Source organism: Lemur catta, chromosome 10, assembly GCF_020740605.2.
Source record: "Lemur catta isolate mLemCat1 chromosome 10, mLemCat1.pri, whole genome shotgun sequence".
Taxonomy (NCBI): domain Eukaryota; kingdom Metazoa; phylum Chordata; class Mammalia; order Primates; family Lemuridae; genus Lemur; species Lemur catta.
Genome location: NC_059137.1, coordinates 9,099,161 through 9,125,763, shown reverse-complemented (window position 1 = coordinate 9,125,763; position 26,603 = coordinate 9,099,161).

Genomic DNA, 26,603 nt, shown 5'->3' with positions numbered 1-26,603 from the left:
CCTTGCACCCTTGAATCTCAGACCTTAGGGGTGGGAGCTGCATCTTAGGCATCTTGCCTCAGGGATCCCCGAGGGATGTTTAGGGCTGGCTGTGACCCTGGGATCCTCCTGATGCTTCCCCGAAGCTGGGGGCACCTCCAGGGAAGCCGCCAGGGCCCCAGTCGCCCCAACCTCAGGCAGGCCCCATTTTCTTCCTTCCCGCCCCGCATGGCCCTGCCACTCCCTGCCGATTGGCATATGGAGTGTGGAGACAATAGAAGCTGAGTGTAACCACTGTTTACAGAAAAAAATGGTACAAGATTTATTTATTGGAAGGTGACTGAGGAATATGAATTCTACACTCCATTTAAAATGCTTTTTATTTCTCTCAGCCTTGGGGCTCAGAGTACATCTAATTTCACCCACAGCTATAATTCTCTACCAAACAGTTCCTGCTGCTCCTCTGGGGCCCCCAGGAGCCGAGTTAGTTTATGTCTGCCTCTGACGAGGCCCGGGCAGGGGCCGCGGTGACGGCGACGTGCCAGCACGCTCCGGCAGCCCCTGCCCACGCCGCCCCCGCGTGCACCTCCAGGGCTGGGCGCGCTCTGGGCCGGAGCCAGCGGGGCCCATGGGGTGCCCACAGCGCTGGGCCCCGGGGCCTTGGGACGGCCGAGACGCCAGCCGGCGAGCGGCCCATATCTCATACTGGACGTGTTGATTGCTCCAACCTCCGAGCTAACAAACAATTAGTTTGTTAGTATATTTATCCCGTGAACGTTGGAGCCTGTGATTACAAATCCAATATCAGGACTGCAGCAGCGTTTGGAGATAAATCTGTGCTCCAGGCCTGGCGGTGTCAACGGCGGGGTGGGGGCACCTGGAGTGGAGGGGCAGACCTCTTGGTGGCCTTGCCTGCCTGTCACCATGTCCTTCCCCGTGCACAGCCCCAGGGCTGCAGAAATACATTAGGAGAGGGGTTCAGGACCCGACACTGGTCCTAGGTGGTCAGTGCTGCGATGGGGGGAGGGAGGGAACGAGGAAGGCGCCAACTCTGCCCAAAAGGCCCGGAGGCCCCGGCCGGTGCTGGCCAGCAGCCTCCCCTCTTCTTTCTTTGGCCTCTTTAGCCTCCTTTCCTCTGGCCCCGCCTTGACTGCCCACTCACTGCCCACCCGTGGCCCCACCACGCAGGCCTCAGCCACCCGCATGCACCCTCAGCCCCCTCCTGACAGCACAACCAGCTGCCCTTGGAGCGAAATCCGGTGCTACCGTGGCCACGTGTCCACCCCTTCTCACCCGCCCCATGGCTGTTTCTTCTTGCGCCTTCCATGATGCTGCGGTGCCCACACTGGGCTCCCTCCTCCCTGACTGTGTCTTCCCAGCTCACTCGAGCTTCCTCTTGGTCTGTTGGCTTCTCACCGAGGCTGCTCCCCGGGACCAGTTCTGTATCCCTGTGCCCTGCTCTCCCTCCTCCCTCCTCTTCCTCCCCCCTCCTCCCTCCCTCCTCCAACCTAGCAATTCCCACGTCTCCTCCTCCAGCCCAGAGCTCTCCCGGGATCCTCTTCCTCCTCTGTGTCCTGAACTCAGGGTCCATCAAGCCCTGGCTGCTCGCCGAGCTGGGACCTGGGGGGGGGGTTCTGTCCTCCCCAATGAGTCCTCCTCCTTCACCCCAGCCAGGGAGACACCCGGGCCTGTCACGCTCTTCTCCCAGACACTCGGCGCATCTCTGCCCTCCTCAGCTCCCTGGCTGGGCCAGGCCTCCGTCTGCTCTCAGGGCTTGTCTGCGGCAGCCTCCCCAGTGGCCCCTCGGCCCCCAAGTGTGTCCCCCGTAACCCCCACCCCCCACATCCCATAGTTCCTGAACCTTAGGGGGCGGGCACAGGAAAATCTGTCAAATGGGGACAATAATTCTACCCTACCAGGGATCTCAGCAGCACTTAGTACTAGGGAGCTCAATGCTGTCAGGGCCACGAGTTCTGGGCATTTGCTGTGTCTAGCACCCCGCCAGGCAATTCACCTGGTGAACTTCACTTTCCCAGCTCGGTGGGGCAGGGAATGTTGCTCTCTCCCATTCTGCAGACGTGGAAATGAAGACTAGAGGGTCAAACAACGTGCTGAGGTGCTAGGACTGTGAGTGGCCTGGCTGGGATTTAAACGTGGGTCTGTCTGACCCAGGGGTCCCGCCCTCAACCCCTGTCTGTGCCTGGTTCCGGGGCTGGCCCAGTGGCCAGGGCCTGTGACTGCTCTTCCCCGAGGTCCCTGCTACCTCGGGGCTCTGCGGGGTCCCCTGGGTGTGTGAGGAAGGACTTCTGAGCCCTGACCAGTGCTTAGACTCTCATAGACCAAAATTTTTTTTTTTAGATATAATTCACATGCCATAAAATTCACCCTTTTAAAGTGTACAATTCAGTGGCTTTTCGTATATTCACAAGGTTGCTGTCTAATTCCAGACGTTTTCATTACACCACGAAGAAACCTTGCGTACCCCTGAGACGGTTACTCCCGGCTCCCCTCCTCCCGCCCCTGGCAACCGCTCTCTGCCTCCTGTTTCTGTGGATTTGTCTTTTCTGGGCAGTTCGTGTCAGTGGAATTGTCCAACACGTGGTGGTTCGTGCCGGCGGCTCTCACAGCATAACCATTCGCGGTTGTCCGTGGTGCGTGTGTCAGCGCCGCATTCCTGACCCAGAATGTTCCACCGTGTGGATGCACCCTGTGTTTCTCCATCCGTCAGCTGATGGGCACTTGAGTTGTTTCCATTTTTTGGCTACTGTGACCAATTCTGCTCTGAACATTCTATGTGTGTAGAGTGTGCAAGTGCACACGTGTTTTCAGTCCGAGTGGCACACCCGGGAATGGCGCTGCGGGTCGTAGGGTGACTCCATGTTTAGACTTTTCAGAAGCTGTTTTCCCAAGGGTTCCCCTTGGCTATCATGTTCTGGGAACTCAGGCGTCCCCCTGAGTCGTGAGCAGCCTTGTGGCTGGGACCCTGGTGGGGCTGTCTGAGCCCATGACTCTTCTCATCGTTTGCCCCGAGCACATGGCGATGTGGCTGTTGACCCCTCTGGCCATACACTTCCCATCTGTGACCTCATTTAGTCCCCAGAGGAACTCCGTGTGGAGGTGTTGTTCACCCCATCTCGTAACTGCAATGCTGAGGCTCCGTGAGAGTGAGGGGCAGAGTGCAGTCTGGCCCCAGCTCTGTCTGACTCCAAGTCCCTGCATTTAGCCCAGAACTACGTGGCCTCTTGGCTGGCTCAGCCACGTGGTGGGAGAAAAGGAGTCGTGAAGGGCGGGACTGGGTGGGGGCGATGGGCTCCTCCGGTCCTCTGCAGGGCTCTTGCCTCTTCTGCCCCACTGGCTACGGGCTGCCCTCAGGGGGCTGGGGAAAGGGCGATTTCTGGGCTCAGATCTCTCTGTGGGCCCAGGAGTGCTGGATCAGAGATGTGAGCCCCTCCCCATTTTACAGGTGGGAAAACTGAGGGCCAGAGAGAGAAGTGCCAGGTCCACACCAGGGGTAGAGCTAGAATTCAAATCCAGCTCCATTTGCACCCAAAGCCAGGTGGTGTATATGTGTGTGACTATGTGTGTGTGTGCGACTATGTGTGACTGTGTGTGTGTGACTGTGTGTGTATGTGTGAGTGTGTGGGTGTGTGTGAGTGTGTGTGACTGTGTCCAAGTATGTGTGCAAGTGTGTGTGAGTGTGAGAGTGTGTGTGTGACTATCTGTGAGTGTGTGTGAATGTGTGGGTGACTGTGTGAGTGTGTGTGTGACTATGTGAGTGTGCGTCAGAGTGTGGGTGAGTGTGTGTGTGTGACTGTGTGTGGGCGTGGGTGAGTGTGTGTGTGTGACTGTGTGACTGTGTGAGTGTATGTGAGCATATGTGAGTGTGTGTGGTGAGTGTGTGGGTAAGTGTGTGTGTGACTGTGAGTGTGTGTGTGTGTGAGTGTGTGTGTGACTATGTGAGTGTGTGTCAGAATGTGGGTGAGTGTGTGTGTGTGACTGTGTGAGTGTGTGTCAAAGTGTGTGTGTGACTGTGTGTGTGTGAGTGTATGTGAGCATATGTGAGTGTGTGTGGTGAGTGTGTGGGTAAGTGTGTGTGTGACTGTGAGTGTGTGTGTGTGAGTGTGTGTGTGACTATGTGAGTGTGTGTCAGAATGGGTGAGTGTGTGTGTGTGACTGTGTGTGAGTGTGTGTCAAAGTGTGTGTGTGACTGTGTGACTGTGTGTGAGTGTATGTGAGCATATGTGAGTGTGTGTATGTGAGTGTGTGTGGTGAGTGTGTGTGTGACTGAGTGTGTGTGTGTGTGTGAGTGTGTGTGGGAGTGAGTGTGTGTGTGACTGTGAGTGTGTGTGAGTGTGTGTGTGACTGTGAGTGTGTGTCAGAGTGTGGGTGAGTGTGTGTGTGTGACTGTGTGTGAGTGTGTGTCAGAGTGTGTGTGTGACTGTGTGACTGTGTGTGTGTATGTGAGCATATGTGAGTGTGTGTGGTGAGTGTGTGGGTAAGTGTGTGTGTGACTGTGAGTGTGTGTGTGTGTGTGTGTGACTGTGTGTGTGTGTGACTGTGTGACTGTGTGTGACTGTATGTGAGCATATGTGTGTGTATGTGAGTGTGTGTGGTGAGTGTGTGGGTAAACGTGTGTGTGACTGTGAGTGTGTGTGAGTGTGGAGCGAATGGGGAGAACGGGGTGGCCATGTTCCAGTGACCTCTCCCTGGAGGGAAGGGTCAGTCTGACAGAGAGAGAGGGCCTGTAAGAGGCGGATTGAGGTGCTGTCCCCTCAGTGACACCAGACAAGAGGAGGAGTCCAGGGCCTGTCTTGAGAGGGATTCAGCAGACATGGTCCCAGACCCCCACACTTGTCCCTTTGTAACTCCCATTGGGGACCACAGAAGGGACAGCAGCAAAATCTTAAAGTAAGCAGGGCTGCGTGGGCAGGGGTAAGCGGGGACATTGGGGGACACTGTGTCCCACCCTGCAGCCAGGCCGGGTGGAGGGAGCTCCAAGGGACAGCGGGGCTGGCGGGAGATTCGGCAGGGAGGAGCCACCTCACATCCTTCGTGGATGAAGGGGACAGAGCTTAGTGGTCCAGAGCTAGTGCTCTGGAGTCACCTGCCTGCATCTTCTGGAAAATGCAGATCCTAACAGTACCCACCCCCAAGAGTCATTGTGAGGACTTGCTGTGGCACAGTGCATGCAGGGTGCTTAGCAAAAGTAAGTGCCCAGTACATAGGAAGCAGGGGGAGAGGCACCGGGAACGACCTGTGCACGCGGGCGTGAGGCCGGGCTCTATTCCGGCTCTGCCCTTGGCGTGGCTGTGAGCCCGGGCAGGAGCAGCCACTCAGGAGCCGCAGCGAGGGCAGGCCGGGTGCCACGCACTGCCTCCCCAGCTTGGCGCCAGCCTCTGATTGGCTCGTGTGCTGGGACCGTGACCCCACCACCACCACCTCAAACATCGATGGCCTTTGCTCTGTGCCAAGCCCTGCTCTAAGCTCTTTACAATCATTTAATCCTTACGACGCCCCCTGAGATAGGTTAGATTTTATTATTTCATTTTACAGCTGAGGATATTGGGGCCAAGAGAGATTAGTAACTTGTACAAAAAACTTGTACAAAGGCACACAGCTAGGAAGGGAAGGACAGGGGTTTGAATAAAGGCAGCCTATCTCCGAGTCTGGGTCCTTAATGACCACTGGGCTTTGCTGCTTCTACTTGGCGACACTGTCTGGAGCCGGGACAGCTGGTGAGCGGATCTGCGGTGGGTTCTGGCCGTCGGGGCACGGGGCTCTCGCGGGCAGCCAGGCCAGGAAGGACCCCAGTCTTTTTCCTCTTCGGTCATCTTTAACAAAGATGACATAAGTTGCCTCTCTGCTTGTATGTATTTTCTGTTGATCTTCGGGATTCTTGGAGACAAAGACCTTGGTTAGCTGACCTTGAATGCCGTGTGGCCAGCGTAGTGCTGGGCTCATCGCAGGTATCAGATGAACAGTAACTTGTTACTGTTGTTTTGCTGTTGACACAAGTCTGGACTCTCACTCACCACCCTCTTTGAGGTTTTATTTGCCCCGCCTCCATGAAGACTAAAAACATGGTTCTGGAAAGGCTCTGCCTATAATGAAATGGGTTAGGACCCACAAATGAATCTCTGGGTCCCAAGCCTTTGGGATAATTTTTGGGCTCATATACAGCAAGGCGGAGACTCCTGCAGACTCTTTCCCACTCTGAGCCAAAGGCACTATCACTGGGCCATGCTACTTTCAGGGACCTGCTCCCACCTTGGAAACCAGCTTAGATCTGTCCCCTGCAGATGCCAAAGTGGAGACAGCACTGCTGTTGCGCGGGAATGATAATGATAATGAGCACTGCCACTTATGGGCACTCGCCGCTTCCCACAGCAGCTCCCGCGGAAGAGGCAGAGCTGGCAGGGCTGCTCCTGGCAGCCTGGCCGGCACTGGCCTGTTCCAGGGCAGGGGAGCCAGATCCAGGACCCTCGGACTCTGAGCCAAAGGTTTGAGTGGCCACGCCCTGCCGAGGGGCAGCGGGAGCTCATGCCAGGCTCCCTGCGGGCTGTGGGGAGGAGAGGTCCTGCTATTATAATAGAGATGGGGGAGAGTCTCGGTGTCTGAAGACTCAACTTGGAAGGTGAACCTTCTCCCGGTTGGAAAGTGGAGCAATGAAGGGGCTAGGACATGGGCCTTGAAATGATTAGCTCATTCATTCATTCATTAAACAGATATTCTTGGAGAGTTTCTTCTTTGCTGGTAAAGGCAGCAGGGAGGATGGCCACACAAATCACCAAGACTGAAAAAATCGCTGGTGTTTAGTAGAGACCTGTGTGCAGGTGGTGTGAGCCTGAGCAAGCCGGTAGCCTCTCTAATTTCAAGGTTTTCATCTGCAGAATGGAGGTAACAACAGCACCCGCCCATTGGGTTGTTGGAAATTACCTGGGATGATATATGTGAAGAGCTTCACACACACCTTGCCCACAGTCCAAGCCTAATAAACATAGGCCAGAGACTTCCTCCTCGGGCCATTTCTCAGCCCACTGTGGATCCCGGCCTGGGATGGAGCCCTGCAGATGGCCCAACCCAGGCAGAGGGAGCTGGAGACGCCTCCAGAGCAAACATGGAGTGGGGCAGCCTCTGACTTCTTCAGATGCAGAATTTCCCGCTGAGCCAGGACCTCTGAGCCCCCTGGAGTCTCAGTCTCCAGACACGTGTCCTCCTGGTTAGGATGTGGAAGGGGTGAGTGTAGGGTGTGGACGCTGCACAGAGGGAAAAGAGAAAAGCCCCGGCAGCACCATGGACAGAGACAAGCTGCTGTCTGTGGTCCTGATCACCTCCCACCAGGCCTCTGAGCTTGCAGGAGTCAGACTGGCGTGAGCTACTCAGGGACTAGAGGGAACGTCTGAAAGGGGTGTGTTTGTGTGTGTGTGTGTGTGTGTGTGTGTGTGTGTGTGTGTGTGTGTGTGTGCTGTGAGGTAGAGAGTGGCTTGAGGAAGACAGACATCATGGGGTGACTGCCCCTGCCTCCAACAATCCCCTCCCTGCTAAGAGAGCCTGAGAAAAGCCAGTTCCCACCCTTGGCAGAAGAAATTGGGAGGAAATAATCACAGCAGATGAACTTTTTCAAGATTCAGGCTCTTTTACTTAATCCTTACGATAACCTGTGAAGTTCAGACTTAGTTTTACAGATGAGAAAACAGGCACAGAGTGGGTACGTAGCTTGCCCAAGTTCACAAAGCTGGCGAGGGGCAGATGTGGGGTTTAGACTCAGGCAGTCTGACTCCAGGGTCTCTCTTAGGCATCGCTGACAGCCCCTCCCAGTCAGACTGGAAGAACAGCACGCTGGGAGCTCAGCAGCAAGAGGTCCCTGGGTAGGTTTGTGGCCAGGCATGTGTGACACTTTGCTACAGCAGGGCGTGGCGGGCGCTGCTCCACTCTTCCTCTGGAGTGGGAAGAGATATGCGGCTCTGTCTGCCGTGCTTGGCTTCTGCCAGGCCTTGTCTTGCAGCAAATGGGATCTGTCCTGCTGACAGCAGGGGCTTTCTTCACCTGCCCAGGGGATGGGCGGCCTGTCTGCTGCTGCCTCTGTCCATGGGGTGTAGTGGATAGACAACTGTGGGGTTGTTTTAAGCAACAGACTGTAGCTTCTTTTCTTTCTGTCCTCTTCTCCCGACCCCCCGCCCCAGGACTTGGGTCCTGGGCTGGGCTCCCTGTTCTGGCCCAAGTTCTTGCTGGTGTGGGAGCAGCCCTAAGACCAGCCTGGGTTCCTGTGGCTGAGACCTGGGGACTGCGAAGACCCTCAGTACCTGGGGATCTGGGATGCATCACTCTGATCTGCTGTATGTCTTGAGAGCACCTGGTGCCCCAGATCAACAGCTCCCCGAGACCATGACCAGGGAGGCCTGGGACCCCGCCCAGGCCACTCCAGATGCAGGCTCCAGTCAGATGTGGGTTCACCCTTAGCTCTCCGCCAGGAGGTCCTGGAATGCTGGGAAACTGAGGCCACACGAAGAAGGATCTGCCTCTCTCTGCTTTTCCATGGCCACCTCTTGCCTTTAGGCACAGGGTTGGTCTCCCCACCAATGCCTTTAATAATTAAAAACAATTTTTAGAAACCCCAAAGGGCTTCATGATCCATTAACAGGCTGCAGGACACACCCAGGAGGACGTGTGTATCTGTCTCAGGGACTGTGAGAGATGTTTAGCATGTGGTTATTTTTACGTGTGTGAGACATGAGTCTGTATGGAGCTAAATCTATATGTTTTCTATGTGATTCTGCACATGCATGTGTGTGTGCATGTGTGTGTGCATGTATGTGTGTGTGTGTGTATGTGTGGCAGGAGACAGAGAGAGAGAAAGAACCAAATCACCGAATCCTTGGGCGAGACCCTGAGTGTCGTGACAAGGAACAAGCCTCTGTCTCCCTCTCTCAACATGCAGGTTCACGTGCACAATCCTATATCTACTGTGCAAGTCTTTGAAAACCTGGAGTGTGACTTATAGGTGTGATTGTGCGTCCCCTTATGAGACGAGATACATCTCGGTGCTTGTGCCGCGGCGGCCCGCGTGCGAGCGTGTGGGCGTGCCCGTCACTGCCGTGCCTGCCTCTGACTCACGGCACCACGAGGCGCGGCCGTGCCCGTGTGTGGGGTGTGATACTGACGTGGGGCCAGAAACCAGCTCCCTTCAGCCAGCCAAGTTCCCGCCTCCCCCCAAATGGCAAAGTCGTTCCTCTGCAGCGCTTCCAGCACCTGGCTTCCCAGACCTCCTGCGAGCGTATTCCCAGTTCCGCGCTGCTCCCCAGTGACTGGGGACCTTTTGTCAAGCACATATGAAATTAAGTGAAATAAAAATCATATTAAAAATTATTACCATCTAACAGCCATTAGTCTGCACACTGCTGTCAGCCTGTGATGGATCCCTCACTTACTTCAATGAATGTTCTAACGACAGTGATAAAATCACTCAGAAAAAATAGAATAAACTGTTAACCCTCTCCCCATCGACACTTGTTTTTCTTTGAGAAAGTACAATAGGGATCTTGGTGGAAGTGGTGGAGCCACATGTGACTCTTTGGACTGGGAGATGACCAAGTTCAGGGTCCCAGGCTTCATCCTCGGAGTCCTGGGAGGGCATTTTGCTCCAGACTAGACATGAGCTCTGGGCTGAGATTTGGGTCCTGGGTTAGACTCCGAGCTGCTCCCGAGTCAGGTCGGGTAGGGACTTCTTGTGTTTTAGATTTTAAACTAGGTTAATTTATTGAAAAAGATTTATTAAGCATCTGCATCTGATAGGAAGGCCCAGGTGAACGATAATGTGTATCCGAGCTGCAGCAGTGGCTGGGGGCTGGGAGAGTGGTTGGATTAGAAAGATGCTTAAGAGGTAGACTAGACAGGACCAGCTAATGGGCTTTGTCTGCAGTGAAGAGTGCGGCGTCTCAGATGCTTGTTGCTGAAGTCTCTAGAAGCTGGAGGGCATTATTCACTGAGGTAGGGAGCAGAGTCCTTCTTTAGGAAAGGGACACGCTCAGGGCTGAGCTCATTGTGTCTGGGGAGACGTGGACATCCCGGCAGGTGTGGAGGGGCTGCCGGACCCTGGTCTGCATCCTAGAGAGGGTTTGGGCTGGAGACAGACGTGGGCATTGCTGGCGCTCAGGTCGGGGGAGAAGCAGGGAGTGGATGAGACCATCCAGAGAGCACGTGGGGAGAGTTACAAGGACAGCACCGCAAGGACAACCGGCCATTGAGAAAGTCACAGAAGGAGGCAGAGAAGGAGTGTGGGGGTGGGGAGGGGAGAGAAGTGCAGGAAGGTGTGATGCCTCAGGAGTCGGGGGGGAGAGTGGCTCCAGAAGCAGCGAGTGGTCAGCAGGATGAAATGCAAAAAATCAGATAGAACTGAAAAATATGAGAGGCGTGAGGGAGAGAAGGCAGTAAGATGCAGACACTCGCCTGCAGACCTCCTTCGCAAAGAGAGGGGCCCCCGCGCAGCGTCGCTCTGGGTAGGACGGCTGACACTCCATTTATCCAAACATGGGGTAGACCAGTGGACCACCCAGGGCCTCATCACCATGACCTGGGACCCAGGCTAACGCTGTTCCTGTCTGCTGGGCCCCGCTTTGGCCTGTAGGGACAGGGTGTGGAGCCTTCCTGGTGTCACTGGGTGAGCACAGAAGTGGAGGCATGTGAGGGAGCGGCTCCCACCTTAGTTGTCAAGACCCCAAAGGCTCACAGGTTCTGCTGGTTCCTCTGGAAAGTGAGCTTGGGCTGCTTGGTGAGGGGCTGGGCACCCTGGGGGGCTATTTGGAGACAGCATGTAATCTTCCCAAGTTAGGCTGCAAGTGGCCTGCTGGGCTTTGATCTCCTCTGTCCCCTAAGCAGGAAGATGTTCCCCATGCCATCCTTGGGACAGGGTGGACCTACATTTGCCAGGAAAATCAACCCAGAAAGCGTCTTTTCCTCCTGCAAACATGACGAGCAAACGTGCACAGATGGCTACAGCAGCAGGACTCAATTCTCCCCTGCACCATCCATGTTCCTCCTTTTTGTTTTATAGGCCGGGGTGGTGTCTGCCCTTTCAGATTCAAGTTACCGAACCCAATCTATCTGGCTTAAGCTCAAAGCAGATATTTTTTCAAGAACCAGGTGTCACATGGAACCCACGGCAGGACGTGCTGCCCAGGAGCAGGGTCTGAGAGCCTTCAGGGCCCCGGCAGACCTCCCCCCATCTCTTTAGTATCTGGAGCTAAATGCCTCTCAGTTTAGCATCTCTGTGTGAGTCTGTTTCATTCTTCTGTTTGCACTTGGGCTCTCCCTGCTTCTCCACGCCTGGGACACATGTGGACTCTGTGTTTCCCTGTCATTGGCACAATCATTCCCTAGACTGATTTGTGCCTTTTGGTCCTGGGCACAATGTCCACATTCCTGGGACTGAGAACCCAATTGGCCCAGGCTGAGTCAGGGGTTCATTTCTGGTCTCATCAGCTATGAATGGAGCCATATTGTAATACAATATTGACAATAAGGACCACGATGAAACTCCTTTGCATGTTTAATTCCTCTACTTCACACAACACCCCTATGAGATAGGTGTCAGTCTCACTCTACAAGTGAAGCCCAGAGAGTTTAAGTAACTCGCCCAAGGTCACACAGCTAGTGTGTGGCTGAGCTGGACTTTGAAGCCAGCAGTCTGATCCTCATGTGGGCATGTCTGGCCACCACCCATGCTGTCTGGAACGTGGCTGCCAGGCCCATCTGTCGGTCCGTTTTCTGCTGCTATAACAGATACCACAGACGGGGTAATTTATAAATAAAAGAGATTTACTTGGCTCACCGTTCTGGAGGCTCCTAGATTGAGGCGCTGTCTGGCGAGGGCCTTCTTGCTGTGTTGTAACGTGGCAGACGCATCTCACGGCGAGGAAGTGCTCACGTGACGGACAGAGAAGGGGCTGAACTCCCACATCACTGTGATGATGACATTAATCCACTCACGAGGGTGGAACCCTCATGGTCAATCACCTGTTAAAGGCCCTACCTCTTAGTAATGTCATAATGGCAATTAAATGCCAACATGAGTTTTGGAGGGGACATTGCAGTCACAGTACCATCCCTCGAAGGGCAGCTCTGGGAGCTGGGCAGACACCTCAAGAATTGTCTGCTATGTTCAAGGCCATAGGGGGTCTGATGCAAAACCCGAAGAGGCCTGGGGGATGTCAGAAGTGGGTGGTCTCAGGCATAGACCAGAGGGGTAGGGGCCTTGGCAGGTGCCAGTCTGGGACCCCAGCAGGACCCCAGCATGGTGAACTGGGGTGTCAGTGAGGGTCAGGCCTGGGGGCTTCACATGGAAGCTCGTGGATGCACCGGGAATGGAGCAGCATGGCTTCCCAGCACCACCCAGGCGTGGGGGCCTCTGGCTCTGCCCCTGGGCTGGTCTCTCGCTGGCTTGGGCTGGTGCAGGGGGAGCCCCAGGGGCAGGTGTAGGAACCTGGGCCCAGCAAGGGCTGAGGTGGGCAGACAGCCCCACTCCTGGCCCATGCCTCGCCCCCCTGAGCACAGCCCCACTGCCCACCCCTTGGCCCAAGTTACTGGACTACATCTGTGAAGACCCTATTTCCTCATAGGGTCACATTCACAAGTGTTGACACTTCAACGTGTCTATTTGCGGGACACAGTGCAACAAGTACCTTCTAAGAGGGTCTCTGAGACCCTGGACATGCGCTGCTTGAGGACAAGGGGCTGTAGTCAGAGAGAGGGGGGACTTGGGAGGCAAGGACAAGTACAAGAGTGTAAGCTCACACCCTGGGAGGCAGGGGCTGGGTCCACACCAGGCCCAGGCCAGGGATGCCAGGGAGTCTCACTGCCAAGAACCATCCCTGCACTGGGCCCCGAGCCCGTCTCACAGCGATGTCAGAACCCTCAGCCCAGGGCTGGGATGAAGCTGTCCCTTCTGGCTCAGAGGAGTCACCACACACAGGTGATGGCCTCACCCAACACCTTGGCCAAGTATTTCTGGTGTGTCTCTTGTAGTGATTTTGGGATACAGACACCCGAGGCTGTCCTGGGACTGGGGCCTCGTGGGAAGCTACTCACTCATTCACTCCTCAGGTGTTTGCTGCAGGCCTACTATGTGCCAGGGCTGCACATGGCGTAAGGGTAAGACATGGCTCCAACAACCACTTCAGCAGCCCCTGCTAAGCAGCAGTAACTGTGAAAATAAGTCCAAGGAGCTGTGAGAAGACACAGCAGGGAGGCTGGTTCTGACTGTGGGATCATGGAATTTAGCAGACATCTAAGGGATTAAGAAAGAATTAGGCAGATGGGAGAGGGAAGATTGGGCCAAGTATTTTTTTGTTTTTTGAGACAGGATCTTGCTCTGTTGCCCGGACTAGAGTGCAGTGGTGTGACCATAGCTCACTGCAACCTCAAACTTCTCAGCTCAAGCAATGCTCCTGCCTCAGCCTCCCGAGTAGCTGGGACTACAGGCACATGCCACCACACCCAGATAATTAAAAAATTTTTTTTATAGAGACTTGGTCTTGCTATGTTGCTCAGGCTGGTCTCAAACTCCCAGCCTCAAGTGATCCTCCTGCCTCAGGCTCCCAAAGTTCTGGGATTACAGAACTGTGCCACTGCACCTGGACGGGCCAAGTATTCTAGTTGGATGACCCAAAGGTGTCAAAGCCTGGAGGCAGGAGGGAGCCAAGTTCATCTGAGGAGAAGGAGGAGTTGTGTTCACTAATGGGAATGGTGGGGCCGGTGAGCTGAGTGTGAGGGTGACAGCCGGGCAAGCTCTGAGGTGTGACCAGGGACCAATAAGCAGGTTGCCTGGGTGCTGGGGACTCTGGCTAGCTATGGGCCAGAGTCACCATCCAAGGAGGCAGGACACACTGCAGCAGGGACTGGTGCCTCAATCCTCCTCCGCCCGGTTTCCTTCCTTACGCTTGGGCAAATGTTCAGTGAGCACTTACCAAGGATCTAAGGAGGAGCCCGAGCTCCTGGCCATAGCAGGACAGGAAGGGGCGCTGCTCCCAGCAGAGAGCTGGCGTGTGGGCAGGGAAACTGAGGCTGGGACCTGGCATACCAATGGGCCTGGCACAGCGGGGAAGGGAAAGCTTCAGTGTGTCGCCTCCTACCCAGTCCTCACGGATGGTGCTCAAAGTACCTCTGACCATCTGGGTCCTCATATCCTCTTCCTGGCCTGTGCAGGGTGGCTCAGACACTGCGTGGGGCTGAACTTGTGAAGTCCCTGAAGCCGAAAGGGACAGTGGGTCAGGGAGTGCAGTGGGATTGGGAGGTGGGCCGGTGGCCCGCTCTGGGGGTCTGCAGGGTCACTGGGTCCCCTGTGGGCCGGTGATCTTGACTCAGGAAAGGTGTAGAGACCGGAACTGAGCTGCTGGGCAAACACAGTGGCCACAGACCCTGCTGCGAGTGGGAGGGAGGATCAGGTCTGTGTGTGCGTGTGCATGTCTGTGAGTGCGCGTGTGGGTGTGCGGGGGTTTAGCCATCGCACAGAGCTCTGGGGGACGCTGGGCCCAGCTGGCTTTCAGGGCAGAAGAGTGTGGCTTCGCACAGCCCACGCCGGAGTTGCCCCAGTCTGCACCCACCTGCGCGGCTTCCACTCATGACGGGTTGCAGGTGATGCAGGGGTCCTTTGGTGCCGGGAGGGCTTGTAACCTTGCTGGCAGGAGGGGCAGCCCCCTGGCAGGGACACAGACCCCCCCAGGGAGGAGCAGGAGAGTGGGTGGTGTCGTGCGTGCGCCCAGGCGGGCGGGAGAGCGCCTCAGCTCGGCAGCCGACAAACGCAGCGCTCGTGTGTGGCCTTTATGATTTTGGGCACGGCCATGTCCCCCTCACATGATTATTTTCTTAGTACATATTACAAAGCGACCTTTCTCTCTTACAAAAAATTTATTTTAAAAGGAAAATTTATCTCACTGTGGGAGACGCTGTGGTCAGGAAGGAATAGAGCGTGGCCCCGGCATTTACTAGCCGCGTGATGCTGGCTCAGCACCAACCACTCCGTGCCTCAGTTTCCTTATTTCTCCAGCAGGGACAATGGTGATCCCACCCCATAGGGCTTCCAAGGATTAAGTGAAATCAAAATATGCAAAGCCCAGAACAACACCAGACCCACTGTAGGTGCTGTGTACGTCTTAGCTGTATTATCATCATTACTGCTATTAAGCGGGAACCACCATTGCTTGCTGTAGACGGCGGCTACCATAAAAATAAATACTAGGAAATGCAGTGGGTCATTAAATCCCAGCGCCTGCCACCTGCAGAGGGCTCCAAGCCCGGGACTTGCCAGCGTTGTTTAAAAGGGCATTTGGGGAGCTGGAGAGGGTCAGACAAGCCAGGGCGTGACAGAGACCCTCTTCTGGGCCTGAGTGGAAGGTCTGAAGACAGAAGGGAAATGCCTTCCCCAGCGGTAACGCAGTGGGAGTCGCCGCACCCAGCGGCCGGGGCTGCCTCTGCGGGCACCAGGGCGCGGTCGAGGGCTGGCAAGGAGGACAGACAGACACGCCAAGCTGAGTTAAGGGTGGGGTGTTGCCAGTTGCTGGCTGTGTGGCCCAGGCAGGCTCCCCCACCCCCCTGAGAGCATCAAGTTCCTCCCCTGAGGATGGGCGAGCAGGTGCCCTCCTGGGGCTGCTGGGGCAGGAGGGGTGGCGGGGTCAGGGCTCTGCAGAGTCCTGGCACACTCCAGGCTCTGGGGCCCCTCAGCGGGTCAGGGAGGCCTTCAGAGCGCATCTGGGACCAGGGCCAGAGGCAACGTTCGAGGGTGCGATTTGCAGACCCTGCGGGTTGTGGCTGCTTCTCCACAGGCAGCTCCGTGTTCACCTACGGTTTTTCTGTTTTCAAAGACTGAGAGAGCCGGTGGAGGGGCCGGGGAGCCCCCACGAAGGTCATGGGAGCCGTGGTGGCCTCTGTGCACTGCTGTCATCCAGGCGCCAGGCGGGCTCAGGCGGAAGCTGCCTAACGAGCAGTGTGGAGGCAGAGGTGGCCCGCGCGCAACCACGGTCCCTGAGCAGAGCAGTGAGATGTGACCAGGAGGAACGGGGGCCTGCCCGGGCCTCCCCGCATGTGCCCACCGCCAATTTGCTGGTGACCCTGCACCAGGCTCTTAACCTCAATGCCTCAGAGTTCCCGTTTGTAACGTGGGGAGTGTGTGTGGGGGGATGCTGCTACCTTTGGACCTTAGAAGGTTCCAGAAGAGGCAGCTCAGGTCATGGCGGGGGTGGGGGGGACCAAGGTTCGAGGGTTGGTCTGCTGGGATTTGCAGGGCAGCTTTGGCCAAGGCTGTGCCACGCTGGTTTGCAAGTTGGTTCCTAGGGCTTGGTCTGGGGATCCGAGCGCCCCCGGCCCCGGGCCACGGGGAGAGGGGCCACGGGGACAGAGCCCACAGAGGGCAGCCGGGTTGGGGGATTCCTGCCTGGGAGGCGCCTCTCAGCAGCCTCCTGCCCACTTCAGGGGGGCCTGGGCTGAGCAGGGTCGAGGAGACAGAATAAACAACTGGGCTTTGGTGCCAGTCACACATGCTGTGACGCCTGGCTCCACGCTCGCCCTGTGTGACCCTGGACGAGTGTCTCCTCCCCAGGCTTCAGTCTTCTCACCTGTAAACGGGGGTGATGGCGGTTCATGAGACAATGACACCGTGGGGGTAAATTGCTGGGCACAGTGTCTGGCTCCCAGAGGGGCTCAGTAAATGATGGATAACAATAATAATACCGCTGGTTGCTACTGAGTTTTGCTGTTGGTCTCCTTGTCACTGTGCAGACTCAGAACCAGGGGAGGTGCCCCGGTATGAAGGTGGGGAGCCCAGGGCAGGCCAGGGCTCTGGGAGCGGAAGGGTTAAGTCTCCATGGAAACAGGCATGCATTATTTACGTGGCCTAATGAATAAAACATTTATGTGGTAGGCTAATAAATTCCCTCACACAAAGCAAAGTAAGCTATGATTTAAATATCGGCCTCCGCTGGCTGGCTGAGTTATGGCGCCTGCTCAGGGGGGACCCTCTTGGTTTTATGCCTCCACCGGCTGGAGGAGGGGTGGGGGCAAGGGGGGACCCTTCCCAGTAAGTGGCTTTCTGGGCCCTCCTAACCCAAGGCCTGAGTCCCCCATCACCCCCTGCCACGGCTCTTCCACTCCCAGCCCAAGGCTGCTGCGTCCCCATGGCCCTTCCCCAGCGCGGGAGCCAGAGCGCAGAGGGCGGACACGGCCCTGGGTGGGAGTAGCCCTTGTAGGACAGGGAAGGCCAGAGGCGGGGAGCAGCCTGCTAGGGTCTCCCGGGGCCGCAACTTTTCTTGGGGAGATGGGCCACACCTCTGGGGCCCGAGGGGCCTGCAGTCGAGCGTCGGGAATGCGAGCCGTGTTAGGGCTCCAACCTGCCAGGTCCGCCCGGGGCAGTCGGGGTCACACGGAGTGGGGCTGGGACAAGCCGTGGGGGCGAGATGAGGGCCGTGTGGGCAGGAAAGGCCCCGCTTCAGCCCCGCCCCATCAGTCCTCTCTCTGGACTTGGTCCCGTCACTTCCCCGCGTGTTTCCATTCCTGCCTGCCTGTCCCTTTCTGTCTCTTGCCTTTGTTTTTCTCTCACTTGTTCTCATTTCCCTCTTCTTTTCTCTATATTTTTCTCCGTCTCTCTCTGACTCTCTTAGATTCTTTTACCTCTATTCCTTCCTGTCCCTCTGTCCCTGTGTCCCTCTGTCTCTCTCCGGTTCTCTGCCTCTGCATCTTTGCCTTGGCCGGGTTCTCTCTCTGTCTCCATCTCTAAATCTCTGCCTGTTCTGTCTCCCTCCTGGGGGGGCCTCTCCCACGGGCCTGGACCAGGATGTGAGGCCGCCGGGTCTCCGAGGAAGGGTGCTCGTGAAGGAGGAAGGGGCTTCCTTGGGGCCAGAGGGGGTGGACGTTTGTCTGAGGGACACTGGGGTGGCAATGACCCTGGGAAGTGGTTCAGGTCCCATCCCTCCCTGCACCATGGGGCTATCACTGGGCCCCCTTCGTGGAGGCCTTTTCAATTCTGTCCTCGGAGGAGTGGAAGCCACGAAGTGAAGACATGACCTGGTCCCCAGGGAAGCCTGGCAAGAGGGTCTGAGCATCGAACAAGTTCCTCACGCTGGGTCAGGTTCTCCTTCCTTCTGCCCTGGGAATCAGTCCAAGGCAGCGGTCCTGCCCCAGAGACAGTGAAGCCACACTCTGGGGACAGCCCCTTCCTGCTCCAGCCACAGGGGCCTCAGCTGCCTGCCCCCACCAGGGCCGGGCTGCAGCGCCTCAGGGTTGAGTTGCTGCAGCCGCACTGTCCTGCTTATCTGTTGCTACGTAACCAATAACCTCACAACGCAGTGGCGTGAGACAGCAACCAGTGCATGATGTTTATGATTCTGTGGGTCAAGGACTCAGGCAGGGCACAGTGGACGTGGCCCTTCTCTCATCCACTGTGTCTGGGACCTCAGCTGGGGTGGCTTGACCAGCCGGGGATGGCTGGAATGGCTCCACTGGGACCACATGTCTGAGGCCACGGGTCTTCTCTGCATGGCATCTGCAGGGGCTGGAATGTCCAAGATGGTTGTTTCACTCGTGTGTCAGTACCTGGAGGACTGGGACGAGGAGGGCTGGGATGGTGAGGTTGGGCAGGCACTGCTGCCTCTGTCTTTTTGTCTCTCCGAGGGGCTAGCTTGGGCTTCCTCAGAACATGGTGGTCTCAGGGTAGCAGTTAGACCTCCTGCATGGTACTGGCTTCCTTGGAATGAGCATTTCGTTAGGCACTGCTGCTCCTCTTAAAGGCGTCACATCTGCCATATTCCATTGGTCAAAGCCATCACAGACCAACACTGATTCAAACGGGGGTGGAAGAATAGATGCCCCCCCTTGAGAGAATGGCCTGCATGTTCAGTGAGAGAAGGACTGGAGGACAGCATGTTAGAGACCAGGGACCACACCCAGCGACTGTTGTGGTGGTAGGAAAGCCTCTCCCCTTCTCCCCAGGCAGGGCCGAGGCATGAGCTTGCAGGCCAGATGACTTAGGGTTCACATTCCAGTCTGGTCCTCGCTAACTATGTTCCTAACGCAAGAGATTCAGCTACTCACTGCTCTGCCTCTGCCAACAGCCGCACCTGCCCCATGGTGTTCTGAGGGTTATGCGAGTCAGTGGGTGTAACCCCCCCGGCTGGCTCCAGCATTAGCTCTTCTCTGGCTTTCCTCTTGCCCTAGGGGCCAACCAAGTCCCATCCAAGTAACTTGCATGGTCTCTCTTGGGTCCTCTGCATTTCTTCTTCTCTTACCCTTCCAAGGCCTGAGGTGTCAGGTTCTCCCGCCTCTCTCAACTCCAGGGACTGTGCGACAGCATCACCCCTGAGGCTTCACAATGGAGCAGCCACCATGTGGGAGGTAGCAGGCCATCCTCCCTGTCCCCACCACAGACCCCAGGACAGTGCCCACCTCCTGGCAGCTGCCACAGCAGAGGACGCTGTGACCTGGGGTGGTGGCCTCACCCTGCTGTGGGCAGGTGGGCAGTGAAGAAGGTGAGATGTAGATGCCTCATTTGGACCAGGGGGCTGAGGAGGCCAAAATCCCGAGAGGACTGGCTTCTGCCCCGTGGGGCAGCCCTGGGAGCTTCCCAGCCAGGCAGGCAAGCCTAGTGGTCAGCCCCATGGACTTTGGAACCTGCCTGCACATGTTGTGCTCCTGGCTCTGCCACTTCCTAACTTTGCAGCCTTGGACAATTTATTTCCCCAATCTGTGCCCCACTTTCTCCTCTGCAAAACCAGGGTATTAAGAGTACTGACTTCCCGGGGCTGCTGTGAGAATTAAGTTAGTTACTATTTGCAAAGTGCTCATAGAGTACCTGACACACACCACCGTGTGTTCTGTGTTAAATACACCGGCAAGTACTCACTGTGCTTGTGGGGATACTGCAATGATGGTGGGTGCTCAGTGCCATTCTAACTCGGAACTCGTGTTGACATAGCCATGTCTGTCCTTAGATTGGTGGTGCCTGGGAGGTTTGGGGCATCTCTTAACCCTCCCAGCAATCCTGCCTGGGAGCTCCTTTTGTCACCATTTTGTAAATGAGGAAAGTGAGGCTCTGGGAGCTAAAATGACATGCCCGAAGGTCTAGGGTGGATGTCGTGTAGTAGGAACCCAGCTGGGACCCGGTCTGCCTGACTGTTGCATGAATAGAGTGAAATAAGGCAAATGAGTCAAATGTTAGTGTCATTGAGGACTAGGATTTTTTTTTTTTTTTGGCATGGGAGAAAGGAGATACAGATGTGAGATACAGATATAAGATCCACAAAGTTAAATAAGAACTCTGAATTTAAGTTGGAAGTAGTATAAATTCATGATGTATTTTATCTAAAAAAAATTTGAAAAGAAAACACATTACCTGTCTCTGCCTGCTGAAGTGCATTAAAAACAGTGAACAACCTGCTAGCAGTGAGCACCCCTGGCACTCAGATTATGGTCTCTAAATACCATTTCCCCCAGAAACCAGGATTCCTTGAAGAAATGGCTGATTCCAGATCTAGGGTAAGCCTGGGATGTCTTGTCTATGCCGAAAGCAAAGGCGTATCTACGACCTCCAAGATTACATCAAAAGGCTTGAAAGCAAATCAGAAAAAGAGCCCATGCTAGTGATGGGGCAATTTGAACACAAATAAGGATAAAGGCTGCAATGGATTAAAACACAGCAACTATGTTTAAAACCATGAGTTCACAGAATATGGAAAAAAAAACAACACAAACCAAACAACAAAACAAAACACACTAATCCTCACAAGTCGCCTTTGGAAGATGTTAGGGAGCCATCAGGTTACTTTGAAACCTGGTAAACAAAGGGAAAGAATGAAGTACACATCCTACCATTAATGTGGGAACGTTACCTCAGGTAACCAATTAATCCATGAAGAGAAACTTTTCTTTATAGATGTTATCCAGCTGATAAATGAGGAAGGAGTGATAAATTAGAATATAAATATTTTGCAACCTGTAAAAAAATAAAGGCTCTAGGTAATCAGCTTCAATAGCTGCAAACATCCCTTAAGGAAAATAAAAGATAGCAGACGTTATGTATCTCTTGATGGAAGTATGCAACACCACGTATGACAAAAAAATAAAATAAGATCTGGTCAAGACTCTAGATCAACTACCAGCTCATAGGAAACATGGCAGATGGAGGAACATGCTGATAACACCACCTGTAAACAATCTGCCAAATCCAGACTAGTGGACATTCTGCAGGACAAATGATCCGGTTTCTTCAACAAAACCTTGCAAAGAAAACAAAAGAGGGGAGCAGAACCTACAAATTAAAAGAGACCAAAGAAACATATCTACCAATTGCAGTTTGCAAAAGGACTTTATTTGGATTTTAATTCAAACAAACTGTAAGAAAAATTTATAAGTCAATTTGGTGAACATAAGCCTTAACTGGATTTTATGATAGTAAACAATTATTATTAATTTTTTAGGTGTGTTAGTGGCATTTGGTAATTTTTAAAAAGTCTTGTAGAGATACAACTGAAATAACAAATGAGTTGATGGGGGTCTGATATTTGACTCACAAGTACCAAGGGGGCAGGAGTGAGAGTTATACGTGAAGTCAGGTGGCCCACGAGTTGAGAATTGCTGAAGCCGGGTGGTGGGTAGTCAGGGGTGATTTATATTGCGTTCTCTATTTTTGTATAATTTTGAACAGTAAAATTTTCTATGATAAAAATAGAAATTTGAAATTGTATGTAACAGAGTTGAGTTAAAGTTTAGAAAAATTAAAAGCAGAACAAGTTAGTAACTGCCTCTCCCCGTGTCTCCACCTGGCAGGGGGCGGGTGGCACGGCCAGGCCGCCTGTTTCTAAGGACCTTCATGTGTTGTTTTCTTCACTGACCACCCGCCTGTTCCAGGTAGATGTGGCTCTGCTGTGATGCTTTCTAATGACTTTTCTGGGCTTCCAGGCAGTTCTTGTTGAACCAAGAGTGCGGGCTCGTGTGGAAACGGCGAGTATTTATCAGGAATGTTCTCTACGCCAGGCGCTTTGCTGAGCCCGGGCGGCGCATCCCACGCCCACACTTTCCCCACTGCCACCCAGTGTGCAGCCTGGGAACGGCCTCGGGAGGGCAAGCAATGGGCATAGATACCTCAGGAAATTAAAAAGATGAGCTGGGATTTGAACCCAGGTCTAGTTACACCAACAGCCATCCTCATTTCCTCAATCCTGCCCCAGGCATGGAACCAGGAGTGTGAGTTCCCACTGCTGTGTGTGTGTGTGTGTGTGTGTGTGTGTGTACGCATGCATGTGTGTGTGAACCAGGTGGGGACTTTCTAGCCAAAAGGCGATAGCTATTGAGTGTGGCCCACTGTGGGAACCACAGGGCCACAGTCCAGGCCCTGGAGGGGTGGGGAGGCTAGGAGCCTGGAGTCCAGATGGGGCAACCCGTAAAGAACCAGGGGCCTTCTGGGGTCTGTGCACCCAGAACCCCATAGCCAAAAGGGCTGTGGTCAAGTGTGGATGCTGTCAGGCGACTCCAGGAGCAGGGTTCAGCAGCTCAGTAAGATGGGCAGCCTGGGGTGCAAGAGTGGGGCAGGAGGCAGGGCGGCCTGCGTCGGATCCGGACCTGCACCCACTGGCTGGGGACTGCTTGTCTGGCTGAGGCCTCTCCTCGCCACTCACCTGCCCAGGTCTTAGAAGTTCACAGCTTGGTTTGGACCCAGCGGTTGTCTCTGGCTTCAGAAGTTCCCTCCCACGTCTCAATTTCCTCAGACCTAAGCCTCATCCTTCTAGAAGTGGGCAGTGCTGGGCTCAGAAGGCATCACAGTGAGGGAGGGGTGAGTTTAAATGGAAATGCTGATGTTCAATCACATCTTCAATGCAAAACACCAAGCAAGGGTTAAGCAGTAATTAAGAATGTTTCTCCTCTGTGGCCAAAGGGCACAGGGGACCTTCCAGTGGTATGTTCTGGGGTCCAGTGTCCAGGCACCCTCAACGTTTTTCTCATGGCCCCAGTGCTCACTGTGCTTTCCACTTGGAAACGTATCTCAGCCACCATGTCCTCCAGGACTCCTCTCAGGATGGGTGTCTCTAGCTGTCCTTTTCTTAGTTGCTCCAAAAATAAACTCCTAGACTATTTTAATCCTAAAGGTCTTGTTGCAATCTTTGTGGAGCCCTGACATTTGCAGAATCCTCTAGGCTCCTGTGTCTCTCTGGGGTGGTCCTCAGACACCACTGGAGTCCCTGAGAGGGGAGCTCAGCAAGCCGTCTCCACCCTACACCCCCACTGCTTCTCGGTGTGCTTGGAACCCTTCCTCCAGGACAGCTCCTCCACCCAACGTGTCAGCAAATTGCTCTCCATGGGGCACGGTGCTCAGAGGGTCGGCAAGGGCGAGGCTGGGCCGAGATGTCCCCTACCTCCAGCGCCTGGCCCCGTGGCCCAGAGACTCACGCTGGGAGCGTTTGTCTGCAGACACGGCATCAGCAGTTCCTCTCATCCCTGCACGCACAAGCCTGCCTCCCGTCCAGAGGTGCGGTCTGGATCCCAGTCTGAATCTGGGCTGCCTGGCCTCATTTGACCAATAGAATGTGGCAAAAGGAAGGTTCGAGATTACGGAGCTCAGAGCTGAAGAGACCTTGCTGCTTCCACGTCAGTTCAGAGAGGAACTAAGTGCCACGGAAACAAGCCCAGGTCACACTGCTGGCGGAGGAGACCCCACGTGGAAAGAGGCCGGTGGGGTTGAAACAGGCCTCAGCCAGCACGGCGAGTGAAGGGGCCCGTGGTCTCAGCCGGCACCCAGGCACTTGGGCGCCCAGCTGGGGCTCTAGCTGTGTGAGTGGGGCCATCTGGGACCCGTGAGCCCTGGTTGAGCCACTCTGGCCAGGGCCATGCAGCACAGGGATGAGCCCTGCCCTGGTTCCCAACCCACAGGACGGCGAGAAAGGAAACGGTGGCGGTTTTAAGCCACTGTTTGGAGTGGTTTGTTACACGGTGCTAGGTGATTGAGACACATACAGTTTGCTGTCTCTAGACCTCTGGGGTTAGGTTGTTCTAATCAGTTGGGGTCAGAGGTCACCTGGCCAGCACCTGCAGCCCTGGGGGAGGCAGACAGAGATGAGGGTTTTCAGGAGACTGTAGCCAAGAACAGCGTGGGCTTTGGTGACAGTCAACTGCGGCTTTCTGGATCTGCCACTTGCCAGCTGTGTGACCTAAGCCCTCACTGAGCTCCTCTCCACATCTGGAGGTGGGGACGATAATTCTGTCTCCTACGCTTCAGTCCCCAGCAGTGTGTCGCACGGCCATGGAGCTGCTCTGAGTCTGCGCTGTCAGGCACGGCGGCCGTGGGTCACATGAGGCTACTGAGCATTTGAACTATGGTCAGTCTGAATTGAGACGCTCTGTAAGTGTAAAATGAACACATTTGTATGAAAAAAAGAATGTTAAATACCTCATCGATGCTTTTAATATTGATTCCATATTGTATTATTATGTTAAATAAAATGCATTATTAGGTTAAATAAAATGTATTATTAGAAGTAATTTCACCTATTTTTACTTTTAAAAAACAATGTATATTTCTCACATCATATTTCTATTGGACGATGTTGATCCAGAGTTTTGAGAAGATTAAATAATGTGTGTAAAGTGCTTAGCCCAGCACCTGGCGCATGAAAACCCTCAGTAAATGGCAGCTGTTGCTTTTGTAAATATTGTCCTGAGTAGGTAGAGGCCAGAGCTCAGACGTTAGCCGGCTGCTGTCTGGGGTCCTGCTAGCTGGGGCTCACTTTATGGGACAGAGGAAGGAACTAACATTCACTTAAGCTCCAACTGTGTGCCAGGGACCGAGAGGGCTGCTGAATGGTCACAGTGGCCCGTGGAGAAGGTGTCGTTCTCCTTGTTGGACAGATGGGGAAAGCGAGGGACACAGAACTTGCCCAGGTCCGCACAGCCGGTTTTGTAACAGCGCAGGAGTTCTTGACTCTAGGTAAAGGGGTCTCCCACGGCAGCTCTGTTTGCCCTGGAGGTCAAGTTCAGCCCCAGGACTCGCCCTGGCCACGCCCCGCTCTCCGACTCCTCTCTGCAGTCCAGGCCCAGCCTGTCTCCCGGCCTCCCCTCCCTCCCAGCCCAGACTTCCAAAGGAACGGATTTATTTCTCCAAATATAAATGGACTCTTTCCCACAAAGACACCACGTATGTCGTTTCATACGTTATTTGTTAACTTCATCAAACAAAGTACGGTTCTCTGGCACTAATGTCAATCTCCACAGCTCATTGGGTTTTTTAAAATAGTGGAAACACAGCCCTCATCTCCCAGCTGCGAGGAAGGCAGCGCCGCAGCCGGCGCGAGGAACCTTTGCTTCTCACCCCAGAAAGAGCCATAAAACACGCTCAGCCCCGAGCACGCGCCTGTTTGACAAAGACAATTTGATTTGTCCTCGGCTTCTAAAATATTCATCCCGCTTTGATGGACTATCGTTTTATAAATATAGATTGTCATTAAGCGACACCGGCGGTGCGCTGCTGGTTGACCCAGCGCCACACCACTGGTTTGGGATGAAGATGTCTAATAAAAAAAAAAATCATTATCTCTGTCTGAGAACCCTGATCTGTGTCGTCCGCCTCATTTGCAGTGCAAGGGTCAGTAACTCACACTAACTGCATCTGTTTGTGCGTTTTGCGGCCTGGACACCCCTGCTGGGGAGCTTGGCAGGACGCGTCTCAAGTTTGGACCTGGGGTAGGATGTGGGGGGTCGGAGGAGGGGGAGCCAAGAAGGCTGGAGGGCTCTGTGGGACATACCGAGAAGGCTGGGTACGGGGTTTCTGGAGACGCAGTGGGGTGCAGTGGGCATGGCTGTGAGTTTGGGAGCGTACCAGGCCCACCTCCACCACGCACTGGCTGTGGGGCCTTGAGCAAGTGAGTCAACCTCTCTGAGTCTCAGTTTGCTCATCTGTAAAATGGGAATCATAATAACACCCATCTCCTATGAGACGGAGCCCATAAGGTGTTTAGCACTCGACCTGACATTTAAGAACACAGTAAATGTTAGTTGTGATGACGATGATGGTGATGGTTGTTGTTGTTTGCATTAACCTTGAGCCCTGTAACAAATTGCTTGACTTCCCTGAGCTTCAGGTTCTTCATAGGGAGTTTGGGCTCAGGCATATCTGATTCCAATGGTTGCAAAGATTCAGTGAGCTAAAGCAGCCACAGAGCTCAGCGTACTTGCTGGCGTGCTCTGAGCATCTGAGAGGGACATTTTATTTGGACTCAGGGAGAGCCAGGCAGAGCAAACAGCGCAGTAGTCGCCTGGGAGTGCCGTGACCTGGTGTCCTTACTCCTTGAGGACCAGAGTGCAGAGGGGGCGAGGCTGCCACAAAACGTGGCTCCAGGTGTCATGTCAAGATGGACTCAGGTCTGTTCTGCAAGGGTCTCTTATTCTATAAGGGTCTTGAGTTGCCCCTCATCCTCGGGAACACTCCGGGTCTCGGTGGGACCTGGAAAAGACATGCAGGTGGGGAAGGTGGGTTTACTGGACACGCTCCTCAGCGAGCTGTGCTGCCGGGGATGAAATTCAACGTGGAATAAAAAAAAACTTGTCTGCGGAATTTCTTCTTATATTTAGCTCTTTGAAAGAAACATATAACCAGGTAT